The 13051-nt window shown below is 37.9% G+C and overlaps 1 protein-coding gene across 6 annotated transcripts in view; it reads left to right on the top strand.

Moving 5' to 3' along the window:
• zgc:172282 (leucine-rich repeat and fibronectin type III domain-containing protein 1-like protein) overlaps nt 1-13051 on the top strand; it is a 196360-nt gene that overhangs the window by 70253 nt on the left and 113056 nt on the right. For all 6 annotated transcript variants that reach the window (XM_039785642.1, XM_039785633.1, XM_039785597.1 and 3 more), the window contains exon 2: nt 9924-10033. The gene's annotated coding sequence lies outside the window, so the exon portion shown is untranslated. The remainder of the gene's footprint in view (nt 1-9923; nt 10034-13051) is intronic.

Genomic DNA, 13051 nt, shown 5'->3' with positions numbered 1-13051 from the left:
CTTAACTTTTGGGAGAAAATGTCAACTTTAGAAAGTAATCAGTCAGTGGTCAGATTCTGTCAAGTTTTCAAGTTCTATTCTAATCCACACTTTATTTCTGTTACAGTTTTGATGCTACATTGGGTCTTGTTTCATCATTCTTTGTTTACTGTTAGTTGGTGAGCTTAAGCTGCTTTTGCACACATGTTGCTAAGTAATACTGTGCAAAATGAACCCTGTAATTTGATAGGTCATAGAATCTAAATGGACTATGTGGATTTCATCCAAAGTTCTGATCTAGTGCTGTAATATGTCTGTTTATGTTGGACTTTGGCTAATAAACACAACATTATGTGAGCAATGCTTATACATACTGTAGAGGGGCGACAGGTTGTTTCACAGTTAAAACATAAAAAATAAATGAGATACTACAGATGTCAACCAGTAATTAAAGTTTGATCTTAAAGATTTTGGAGTGGTTGGATAGCAGCTGAAATGAACATGGGCTGTGTGTGAGGAGAAAATATGTGCTCCTGATCAAAAGAGGATGGAGGAGGCAAATAACTGAAGAGCATAATTTAACAATTCAATGGGCACAAAATGTTCCCGCCATTAATTAAGTTGAGGAGATAATTAAGTAATTCAGTGTTAAAAAGTCTAAATATAAGGTAACACATTTGCATCATTACAAATTATTTTTTTCCTCCCCTAAGATTTCCCAGGTTTATGTAATAGATTACTAAAATATAGATGGGATTTTTTCTTTTTTGCCTAATAAAAATCAGCACATGCCATTTTTAGATGGAACATTAGTGGTTCATAAAATCCATTCTACAGAGATTTGCTATAATTTTATTTGCTATAATTTGAAGTATCTCATTGAAGCTAGCAGCACCTGCCACAAGGGACTTAAACATAGCTTCAGCATCAGTATATCATACCACAGAGTATCCTCTTGTGCATTACTGTTTTGATAGTAGGCTTCAAGCCCTCATAAATTGAAGGGAAACAATTGTCACTGCTGGAAATTATGTGTGTGTGTGTGTGTGTGTGTGTGTGTGTGTGTGTGTGTGTGTGTGTGTGTGTGTGTGTGTGTGTGTGTGTGTGTGTGTGTGTGTGTGTGTTTTAAGGGGAAGTGGGGATGCCTCTTGTGAAGATAATTGACATTTTTTATGTCAAAATCAGCCTGTGTGTCAGCAAAACTACAGCACTGACAGCCGGAAACCTGAACAAGCCATGCAAAAAAGAATCTGTCATTGGTGCTGCTGTCACTCACTTACGGTGGCCGAGACGGTTCAACACAAATACAATAGCCACAACACAAACACAAAAGCTTAAACACAAATACAAAAGCTACCACAAAAATACAAAAGCTACAACACAAACACAAAAGCTACAACACAAACGCAAAAGCCACAATACAAACACAAACGCTACAACACAAATACATAAGCGACAATGGAAGTGAGTGACAACGGAAGTGAGCGTGTTGTTGACAAACGGAGCTGGCGGATGAGCAGGGGTCCGTTCCAGAAAGCAGGTTTACTGAAAACTCTGAGTTTGTTAACCCTGAGATGAGGGAAACTTAGGTAACTTAACCTCAGAGTCAGTTACTATGGTAACTGAGTCTGTGAATCTAACCTGGGGCCTGTTTCACAAAAGCAGAATATATAAATCCAGGATAACTGATAAAGTGAGGCTTGACCTAGTCTAATCTGTGCATCCTGGCTTGGTGCGTTTCACGAAGGCCAAGCCAGGCTGAGGAGGAGCGACTAGGTCGAGCCAGGCTGAAGTAATTCAGATAGATGCACGTCCACGGCTTTCCTCAAAAGACCGCAAGGTCGATCACAGATTTACTGATGCCAAAATGGAGAATTGTACGCATTGTACATACTTTATACAGAGTGAGCAGCAGCTTCTTGTGGAAGTATGATGACGTGAAACACATTATTTGTATAAAAAGAAAAGAAACACGGCCGCTGTAATGAAACAGCGAGAGAAAGCGAGGCAGACGATCACGGATCCACTGAATGCGTAATTGTAGCCTAAACATATACATGAACTGACCACTGCTCTGAACTAAAACCATCATAATCATTCCATTCAAGGATTAGGCTACTAATCATTTTCACAAATTAACAGTTGTACTCTTTGCCTTAAAAGTAAGCAGAAGATAATGTTACTCAGGAAATTTACAATGAAGATCAATTTTCTACAACGCCAGAATATGATGCGTAAATATCTCTTTCACTCTGTTCCTCCCTCTCTCTCATGGGCTAAAATATAAGTTTCCTAAGTCATATTAACTTACACTGCTCGCTTTTAATGCAAAGTGTACAACTGTTCGTTTTTGCAAATGACAGTGAGTCATTCAATGGTTTCAGTTAAGAGCAGTATTTCATAAATGTATATTTTTAGACTATCATTCAGTCGGTCCGCTATTATCTGCCACGCTTTTTCTCGCGTTTCATTTTTTCATTTTTTATAGAGGCCGAGTTTCCTTCTCTACATATTATATGCCTTGCTCCCTCGTATATATGGACATAGAAAATAAAGACACTGAAGAAATTGGACTCTAAAATTTAGAAACTATGAAGATAATTAAGTGATAAATTCCATGCACACTGTAAACATGAATGGAACAGAGTATATTCATCAGTTATTTCCCCCCAAATATAAGGTCAAAAACCACTGAGGTGTCCTCTCCCTGTTGTTACATGAATGTACAGTAGCCTACATCATTAGATAGTTACTGGTCCAGTGAACTAAGACTATAATTTGGGAGGATTGTACAATTATGTTCTTAAATTGTACAATCCTCCCAAATTATATTCCCAGTTTACTGGACAACATAAATTGTGTGCTAAGAATGCCAAATACAATGCACATGGAAGTGGAACAAACATGATCCTTATTGTTAAAGAATTAAAACAAAAATTAATCAACTAAAATAATTCAAGGTGCATTGGTCAACTATAGAAATGTACAGCATTGTATGTATTGCCCTTAGTAACAGACTTCATTTAAAACACATCTGAAATTTTATCAGCCTTTTCTAATTATCTCAACAACTGCCATAATATATTCATCAAACTTCTAACAACAATATGAACAGCAGTCTTCATACAGCAATATAACAGTAACAATGACTGTCACATGAATAATTATAAATAAAAAAATAATGGTCACAACTTTAAATAATAACAGTACTTAAATAAACAATATGCACCTGTTGTATTTTAATCCAGGCTGATAATAACAATAGGGTAAAACCTCTTAAATAAATCCTGGCTGTTAGCCTGGTCAGGAGCAGGCTAGCTGTACAGAATAAATCTCCATGGTGATTTATGTGCCTTCGCTTTCGTGAAACCGAATCAAGGCTTAATTCATCCAGGATAACTGGGAAATCCCAGCTTAATCCCTTATCTTGGTTTTGTGAAACAGGCCCCAGGTCTATGGTCGGGAGCAGGTTTTCTTCAAGAAACTTGAGGTTTCTTTTCTCTCATTTCCTCATTCATTCGTTCAGTCTCTACCAGGCGCATTTTAATGCAGTTTGTTATCTGCATGAATAAAAAAAAACTTATTGTTAGGCAGATTATAAAACGTTTTTTTCTCAAACATGTCATGTCCTTTTGTCGACGATCCCGTTGATGAAAAAGCTGTATTACTTCACAGAGAGTTTACGTCAGGAGATGATATTGAGTCTCGACTATAGATGTATTTTCATTTCCACATAACCGATTTGAGAGGTATTTTTTTCACAGTCCATCAGATATGTAACTACCTTATCTGTCCTCATATCACTAACATCAGCCATCGTGGAAAGGCTTTAAAATCCCAGCAGATTCTTTGTATCGCATTACGTATTTTGCAAACGGCAGTTTTCTTTATTGGTGTGTATACGGATCATACTGTAATAGTAAAGCCAATGTATGCAGAGCTGTCAGAAAAGTGTGACTCGCTCTGAAATTTTTTTTAAATGTTTTTTGTAAATGTTTTTGTAGTGTTCCCTGGACACAAACCAGTGAGAGCCATTAAAAAGAAATAAATGATTATAAATTATAGTTCTGTTAATGATCATCGTGCTGCAGCCTCAGAATGTATATATAGTAGCTTACTTTTTCGCCCGCAGGATTGCACCCAAATGAAATTATAGGTGTAATTCAATTCCAGTTTTCACCAGTAATATTATAAGTTAACTGTGATTAAATATGAAATTAATACACTGTTAATGCATACGCATTGACTCGAGCAGCATTTTTCTCTCTCTGTTGCAGCAGCAACCGCTGTCTTGCTTTTTTAACGACATGCATGTTCAAACTCGTTTGTGCCCATGAGTATTTCTGCCGACCCGTTTGTTTGTGGTTGTTACCATGGTGAATCGTAGTATCATGGCTCCATTCATACTGCCTTTTTTTTGTGGTGGTGCACGCGCGTGAACATACTCTGAGTTGATTGAACCAACTCAAATCAGCTGTTCTGGAACCGAAAACTCAGAGTTTCCCATCTCGGGGTAAATCAACTCAGACATCAGGGTTGGACTCAGAGTTTGTTAAACCTCCTACCTGGAACGGACCCCAGGAGGAAAGTTCTTGTATGTTTGAGAAGAAAGTGAAACATGGTTCCTGGCTAATTATGATTACTGTCGCTATGTGATTGTCACAAATAAGCAATGTTGTTCAATATCTTTATATTTTCATATATATACATGTATGTATACTCTGCCATTTAGGCTACGAAGGAAAGTGTGTGTGTGTGTGTGTGTGTGTGTGTGTGTGTGTAGGGTAAGACTGAGGACATGCAACAAAACCATAGACTGTATAAATGGTAATATACAGTCTATGAACAACACCTTTTACATGGCTTTACAGTTTTTTTTCCAATTGCTAAAACACAATTGTGCAAACTAAGCTGGTTTTATCAAAAATACTTAACACAATTCACAAAACCACACACCCAAACTGCAAAATACCTCATATATCCTGCAACATGAAGCACTGCAACCAAAACTACATATAGCATTATGAAAATCAAACTGTTGCACCAAATGGCACACACTTCATTCATATTACCAGATTTTTGTCTAACCAACTACACACTGTTGGGCATAATGAAAAGCACTCTCATCTTTAGTATGCTTTGCCATAATACTAAAATAGTTCAAATTGTAGAAAATTCACATGCACAGAAATATTTGCAGATACACACACATGCTGTTAAAACATTTTACTTGTTTTATTTTTCACCAAACAAGTCAGTGCAACATATGCACAGCAGATATATTTACATTGGACTGAACAAAAATATGCACAAAAAATATGCAAAAAACAAAAAGAGGCAAGAAAAATAATTAGGCAGCATCTTCCATCTTCCACCAAAAAAAGGTGCTCAACTGTGGTCTTTTCATAGTGCTAACTTCCTGATTGAAGTGGTAACAATTAACTATTGAGGTATTTGGCCAGGTGGCACATGTATTGGCCAATTAGCTCATGTAGTGTCATTTTGAAATGGCAAACATGTGACTTTATGTCAGATTGTTGTGTCTTACGCAGAGAACCGTATTCAGTGCATTTAAAAAGTGCCATTTTGAATTGCAAAATGTGTGTAAAGCAGAACATGTGTTGAGACTTTTGGAGACTTGAGAAGAGGTTTTGCTCTGTGTGTCAGTTGAAATAATTGTGCTATGCATGTCATTTTAGTGTGTTAGCAATTGAAAAAAAAAACTGTAAATACAGTGTAAATATTCAGTCCACAGTCTGAATTCTATTTATTTACTTATTTTATTTTCCAGTAGTAAGCACGAAGCAAGGTCATTGTTAAAATTCTGGGTTTATTTCATTCAGACCAACCGTGTATGACCGTGAACATAGAACGTGTATGTGTGTATATATGACATATTACGCCCCTAACACTATAATAGGCCATATATTGAAGGTAACACAATTAGCATTCACTTTAAACATCTGTTTAACGTAACCATAACCCCCCCCACACAACACACACACATACATACACACACACACACACTTTCCAAACCAACCGTATCGAGGGAAACCAGATAGATACGGTTAAGAAGTTACAAGCACGTAACAGTGGGATATAATATTTGTGTGATTTAAACAGCTTCACAAATATAGACTTTAAACGTAGCACTCGCGTGTTAAAAGATGCTGGGCACCATTTAGATAACGTTCTAGCTGTAGCTTCGTAGCCTAAATGGCAAGGTATACATACTAGAGTGCGGATCTGGCCTCATTTTTCTGTCCGAGCCCGGCCCGCGTCCCACATAGCAGTAACCGAACCAGGCCTGAGCCCAACAGGCATTAAGATATTCATGTGTTACATTTCTCATACTAATGACAAATGTACGTTTGTTTATTAAGCAACTTTAGGAAGGCATTCGGAAATGTCAACAGATGAGTGCATCAGCACACACGGGGCAACAAGTGCACGTTAACACAGGCGCGCACCTACATAATAAGATTTTTAAATTTAAAATGTTCAATGCCTTATTGCTCTGATGTGACCGAGCCCGACCCGGGTATCCATCCTCTTATATACATATGAAAATAAAAAAGATATTGAACATTGCTTAGGGACCGTTCGGTATTTATGGAATGGGCCACCGGAGGAAAATAGGGGAGGGTCATGTCTTTTTATCCTTTGTTGGGGGGAGGGTCACCCAAAACATTTTAGTCCGTGGGGGGTCACCCAACTTTTGTATTCATAAAACTGCAAAATTTCAAAATTGGCTTGTTTGGTGCATATTTTTCCATGTAGCTCTTTGTCTCGACCCTCCTTCCCTACCAGATGGGTCTGACCCATGAGTTTGCTGTGGGGCAGGGGGAACACTGCTCCGCCTGGTGGCTGAAACGGGTAATTGCATTGTTTAAAAAATGAGTGGAATAATTACGTCTGGCATGACCAGATATTTTATAAATATCTTAAATAACACAAAACTAAATGGTGGTAGGTAATACATCTGATTTCATATACTGCTTTAGTAAAAAACATATTTCCTAGCTGACGATGGGAGCAGCAGGACGCAAAAAACGAAAATTACTGTTGCACTATGTCTGGACACCTTGCTGTTCCAAGGTTGCAATAAAGGTTGCCTAAATGCCATGTATATACATTTGATGTCAGCTTACTAATTGATTGCGGGTTTTGTGTAAATTTGGACTTTTATACGTTTATTCCACTTTGTTTAAACGGCGAAGTGGAGAGGCCTCGTTCACCTGTTTGGAGCTGGCTGGTGAATGTGATGCTTGTATAGGATTTGCTGGATACACCGTGACCCTTTTTGTGGATCTACTGATCACTGTGGATTACTTTTTTTCATGTCATTGGATTACTGCAAAATACGGATCTTTTTTCTTAACGTGTCTTAAGGTTTTATTGGTGTGATTGCGCTTGGTTTCTGCGTTTGGAGAGGCATCTCAACAGACTGTAGGTCGAAAACCAAGTGTTCACTGTTACATTTTAGTTGAATTTAAGTGTCGGGGCATTCCGCCACCGTCTGTCTATTGCACTCCAAGACAGCCGTGCCTCGATTGGATTTCATAAGGGCGAATTGTTAAATTGTTACACTGTAAATTAAAATCTGCTTTAAAAATAAACATATAGGTTTTGAATATAATGTTAAGCTTCGGCAGCTTTACCTATGTGCTAAAACATACAATGACTGAGGAAGCCTAGTGACGAGTCCATAGCAACCAGTGTTGAATTTGTTATTTCCCAGTGTCCTTTGCTGGATGGTCTCAATGTTTTATTGTTTTATTTCATGTGAATACTAGTTTACTAGAGGAGGAGTAACTTAGTATTTGAAATAATGCAGTAATGCAGGAAGTGTGCATTTAGTTTCCATGCTTATTGTGTTTCCACAACAATTTTAATGAGTAAATCTACTGAAATGGCCACCACACCATAACAGAGGAGTGTGATGTATAAGATGAGAAAGCAGAGGTTAACTCATGTATGTCATAGCTGTAAAAAGAGTGTCTGTACATCTTTGCCAAACGCAAACTAGAACGTAAGGCATCAATAAATTGTTGGGGAGGGTCATGCCTTTTTTTCAAATCATTTTGGAGGGTCATAGAAAACTCCTCCAGTGGCCCCTTAAATAAATAACGAAAAGTCCCTTATTTGTGACAATCACGTAGCAACAGTCATTATAATTAGCAAGGAACCATGTTTCACTTACTTCTCAAACATACAAGAACTTTCCTCCTCCGGCTCTGTTTGTCAACAACGCACTCACTTCCATTGTTGCTTATGTATTTGTGTTGGTATGTGTTGTGGCTTTTGCTTTTGCATTTGTGTTTGTGTTGTGGCTTTTGCGTTTGTGTTGTAGCTTTTGTGTGTGTGTTTTAGCTTTCGTGTGCGTGTTTTAGCTTTCAGTTTGTGTTGTAGCTTTTGTGTTTGTGTTGTAGCTTTTGTATTTGTGTTGAACCGTCTCGGCCACCGTACTCACTGCTCATTGAGACGAGTTGTCATGATGTGTGTGAGGAAAAATATGTAGTATCATCTTTGTTATTGTCATTAATATATTTTGGTTATCTGTGTACATTGACTAATGTGACATGCTGAGCATCTACGAAACGATCAGCTGTCCCAATATTGTGTCACATCGCTGTTTCATGTCTTAGTGATGACACAACTTTGGGCCTGTGCTGTGAGTAATGATTTACTAATAACCTGCAGCTTCTTAGCTCAGATGGCAAAAAAACACACAAAACTGAAAAGAAAACTGTGTCTGCATCCTGTTTGGTGTGTGTGCTCTTTACTAAAAAACAAAAGAACAGACTTTCAGTTTCAATTTGATAAGCACTTTGATCCACGGTGGGATGAACTGTTAATAAACTGACATAACTTTTGCAACAGCGCCCACATTTTGAGGTGCCAATGGTATTTTCAGGCTCGGCATCGAAAATTATTTCCTGACTTCTAGGTTTCTGCTTGGCATGAACATAACTTGGGTCCTGAGGTCTTACTTTAGGAAGCTTTTAGTTTAGATTTCATTAAGCTAACTAAAAAGAGATATCATATTGGGTTTAGATGCAGCGTGGAGGATTGTGGGAGGGTTGAAAGTGGGCTGTCCCCACATTAGAAGAGAGAAGGTTTAGACATTGAGCATCACGCAAGGGTTTTTCTCATTTTTGCAGTTAAGTGACAGGCTAAATCTACTGTTTGTATTTGGTATACCTGGACAGAGGAGTGTCAGCCTTTAACTATGGTGGCTGGAAGGCTTGGACATAAGTTGGACAACCTTTCTTTATAGCATACACAAAATGCTGACATTCAAGTGCAGTTTGAGGTGTGGTGCACCTAAAAAATGTCCTGAAAAAGAAACCAATCCTCTACATTTCACCCACTCTCAGACTGAAATATCTCTTCAACTATTGGATGGATTGCCATGGCATGTTTTACTCACATTCATGTTCCTGTCGGGATGTAATCACTTAGTAATATCCTGAATTTTTATCTAACACCATCATCAGGTCAAAATATAGCAAATGCTAACACGCTAAACTAAGATGGTTAACAAGGTAAACATACCTGCTAAATACTAGCATATTAAGATTCATTGTGAGCAAGTCAGCATGCTGACTGCTGTTAGCATTTAGTTCAAAACACTGATGCACCAAAGTAGCCTAACAGAGCCACCGGCATGGATGTAGACTGTTAGTAATACCACTACTGAAACTGTTGGCAGCTTTCTATTAATTCACACTCCTGTGTAACTTGCTTAGCCACAGTGCTATGTGAAGGGAAAAGTTTAATATGTTTTAATAAATCACAATGGGCTGTCTTTGACGACAGAGATGGATTGCAGCGGGTTACAATGATTAGATGTCCAGGCTTTATATAGTCAATATAGTCAGGGCTATCCATATACAATCTTGCATTAACCCTTGTCTGTTTCTCTGTTCTCTTTTTTTCAGGTCTTTAGATCCATCTCCCTGGGCCATCTTTTCTCTTTTCAGTCCATCTACCAGTCGCCACAATGCATCTTCATGCTGAGTCGTAATAAGTCACAACACACCACATAGAGGTAGGCAAGGACTCAGAAACCGCTTTTACTCTGCTTTTGTTTGCCTATATGGATTTAAAACTGTGAAAATTTAGGAATGCAAAATTGACTCTGCTGGGAACTTTTAAATTGCATCCGATATATTTATTGCCAATTCAGTTGAAGAAAATTTTAATTAACCCATTTGGGAAGTTAGGTGAGTATAGAATATTACAAAATGTTTTGAATTATAGCACTAAAATATACAGTACATTTAATATATCTCCTCACACTAACTACAAATAATATACTGTATATACAATTTCCTTCCCTTATTTGTGGAATTTAGTAGTGCATGTGTGTTAAATACATGGTATTACTTTTAAGTAATTTAACTTGTGTGAGTAAATAATTCCACATATGCATGCATCTGTGTATGTGTGAGAGTGAATGGATAAAAATGTATGCATGTGCCCACCTACCTAATGTGCCATAATATTATGAGGTTGAGTGTACTTATTCACATGCTTGAATGCAAATGTGAATGCAAATGTGTTCCCCGTGTGTGTGTGTGTGTGTGTGTATGCTGTCTCTCTGTGGCTGTGTGTGTATGTCTGAAGAGAGCAGTGCTGTGGTCCAACATGCTCTGCCTCTGTTACAGACATATTAGCAGGGCTGTGAGAGCCCAGAGGCCAGACAGGTTTGCAGGCAGGAGGGGAGCTACGCAGATCGGAGATTCTGCTATTGATAGTGGATATACGGATAGATGTAAATCAGAGAGGGATAGGCTGCTATTGTACAGCTCTCACAAATCATCAATTGTCACACTTGCCTGTTGTCTGAAATGTTATATAGTCTCATAGAAGGGCATTCAGACTTGCTGTAGAAGTGAGACCTCAGTACTACCTAATAGCACTATTACTCTATTAAGTGTTTCTTCTGTTTGCTAGATATAAGGAGGCAAACATGTACTTTGAAATGTTAGCTTACTAGTCATTCAGTTTGATCCATAGGATTTGTCATTTGAAATTGTAACTTTGAGGACATTCTGCTGTCGTATCTAGAAAGGCTGAGATTTGGTTCCTCAGCTGTCGTCTGTTATCAGCTGTTTATGAGTAAAGTACAGCAATTTGATGTCAGAAGTGTTTGACCAGGTCAGTCCAAATTTAAACCTTTATAAACCAGCTGGGTTTGACAGATTGTAGACAGTGGAGATTTTGTCAGTGAGCCTGTCAGAGCACAGCACAGCTTAACCCCGTAGACCAGTGAGAACAAAGGTCCAAAACAACAAAATATTCCATCTACTGAGACCAACATGAGCTATCAATCAATGGGAAGAGTTATAAAGCGAAAGTACAGACCTGCAATGATCCACTGTACATTTATTCATCGAGATATAAATTGAGTGGACATTGTCTCCTCCACAACTGTCCTTTGTCAGGTTGCGCACACTGCCTTTTCATTCAGATAAGCGCTGTAGGGTATATTGATATTACAAAACATAGAAAACTTCAACCCCAGATGATCTGTTACCTCTTCAGCTTCTACTGCTTTTGATTTATTTCAGGAGCACAGAAAGTTAGGAGCTTTTTTATTGGGATTTCTTTCTATTGGAAGTGTCATCAATTTGGGACTACTGGCAGCTACCCAAAAAGCGGTCATAAAGACAAGTCAGGCAATCAGTTAAAGCCGTAACACTTTTCCACACATTTTCTGGCATTGTAGGTGAGCAATTTTTCCCAATAGTATTTCCTGTTATTGTTTTATTGTTTTATATCCACCTTTTTTAATGGCTGTAGGCATTGCATTTGCACCTTTTGAAGTCCTTATTTCTTAGCGACTTGGTCACCAAAAAACATCTGCTGTATGTGGTTATTAAGGTGTTTCCGATTATAGTTATGCATATAAAGTTAACACAACTGCTGCCACAAGTTCAAACGTACTCTTAAAGAAAGATAAAGCTATTCCAAGACCATTCCTTATTTGACCTTATACTTTAAAAAAAGTGTACATGCTCCTTTACATTTTCTCAGTTTTACACAGTCACAGTCAACTAACAAATTTTGTACCATGAATAAGAGCCGTTTATTCACTAGAAGAGTCAACAATTTTCTTGTTAATATACTTTAATTGAATGCAGCACTCTAAGAGTGGTCCTTTGGGTCATAAGTTCATAACTGTAATAATTGTTTAACATGAAAGCCAGTAAGGGCCCACAGTATATAGATTAAAGTCTGTTTCTTCCAATGCTAATGTAAATCTGTCACACTGTACAAAAAAAAGACACAAACTATCTGTCCCAATGTCGTGTGTGTGGCTGTTTGTAGCTGCGCTGAGGTCAAACTGTATGTTTGCTGAACAACAGTAGTCAGAGGAGGTCCAATGATGTGTAATTCCACCACAGATGCTTTCTCCAGCCAACCTTACGTATTATCTGGCTTAAACACCATTTTAGAAGTGGCTTGAAAAATGGTTTCATTTCAGAGGTTTCAGAACAATTTGTACCGCTATCCCGTTTTCCTCTGGCTTGCAGCCTTCCCTTCCCTGTTTTATTTTCTGCCAGCACCCAGGAGAAACATATGACATGAGCAATTTATTAGAGTGAACTAAATGGCAAAAGAAAATCCAACATAGCATAACATAGCAGGGGAACAACAATAGCAACTCATCTAACACTGCTGAATTCAACTTCAGAAAAGGCCTTTCTGAAATTCAAGTTAACTTTGTCAAGAGTTTACAACGAGACATTGAGTCAGACAACGGACTTCTTATCTGCCTAATAATTTCTAAGATTATCCAAGATTTCTCCATTGAACTATCTGGTATCTGTCACAATAACAAGTTCATTTATATATCGTTATCCTCTTGTAAAATCTTCATGAATTACACATCTGAATCAAATAAAGTATGCAGCGTGCTATCTGAGAAGTTTTAGCTTATCTAAGATGAGTTATCTCGGAAATTGAAGGGGATTGATATGAGAGAATCGTATATTTGAAGTCTACATATCTAAATCTAAAGATGCACAAGTTTGCAAAGCCTAGAAAGACTGGAATAGGT

The sequence above is a fragment of the Perca fluviatilis genome, chromosome 2 (assembly GCF_010015445.1).
Source record: "Perca fluviatilis chromosome 2, GENO_Pfluv_1.0, whole genome shotgun sequence".
NCBI lineage: Eukaryota > Metazoa > Chordata > Actinopteri > Perciformes > Percidae > Perca > Perca fluviatilis.
The sequence above is the reverse complement of the archived record's forward strand: the minus strand, read 5'-3'. Positions and strand labels throughout refer to the sequence as shown.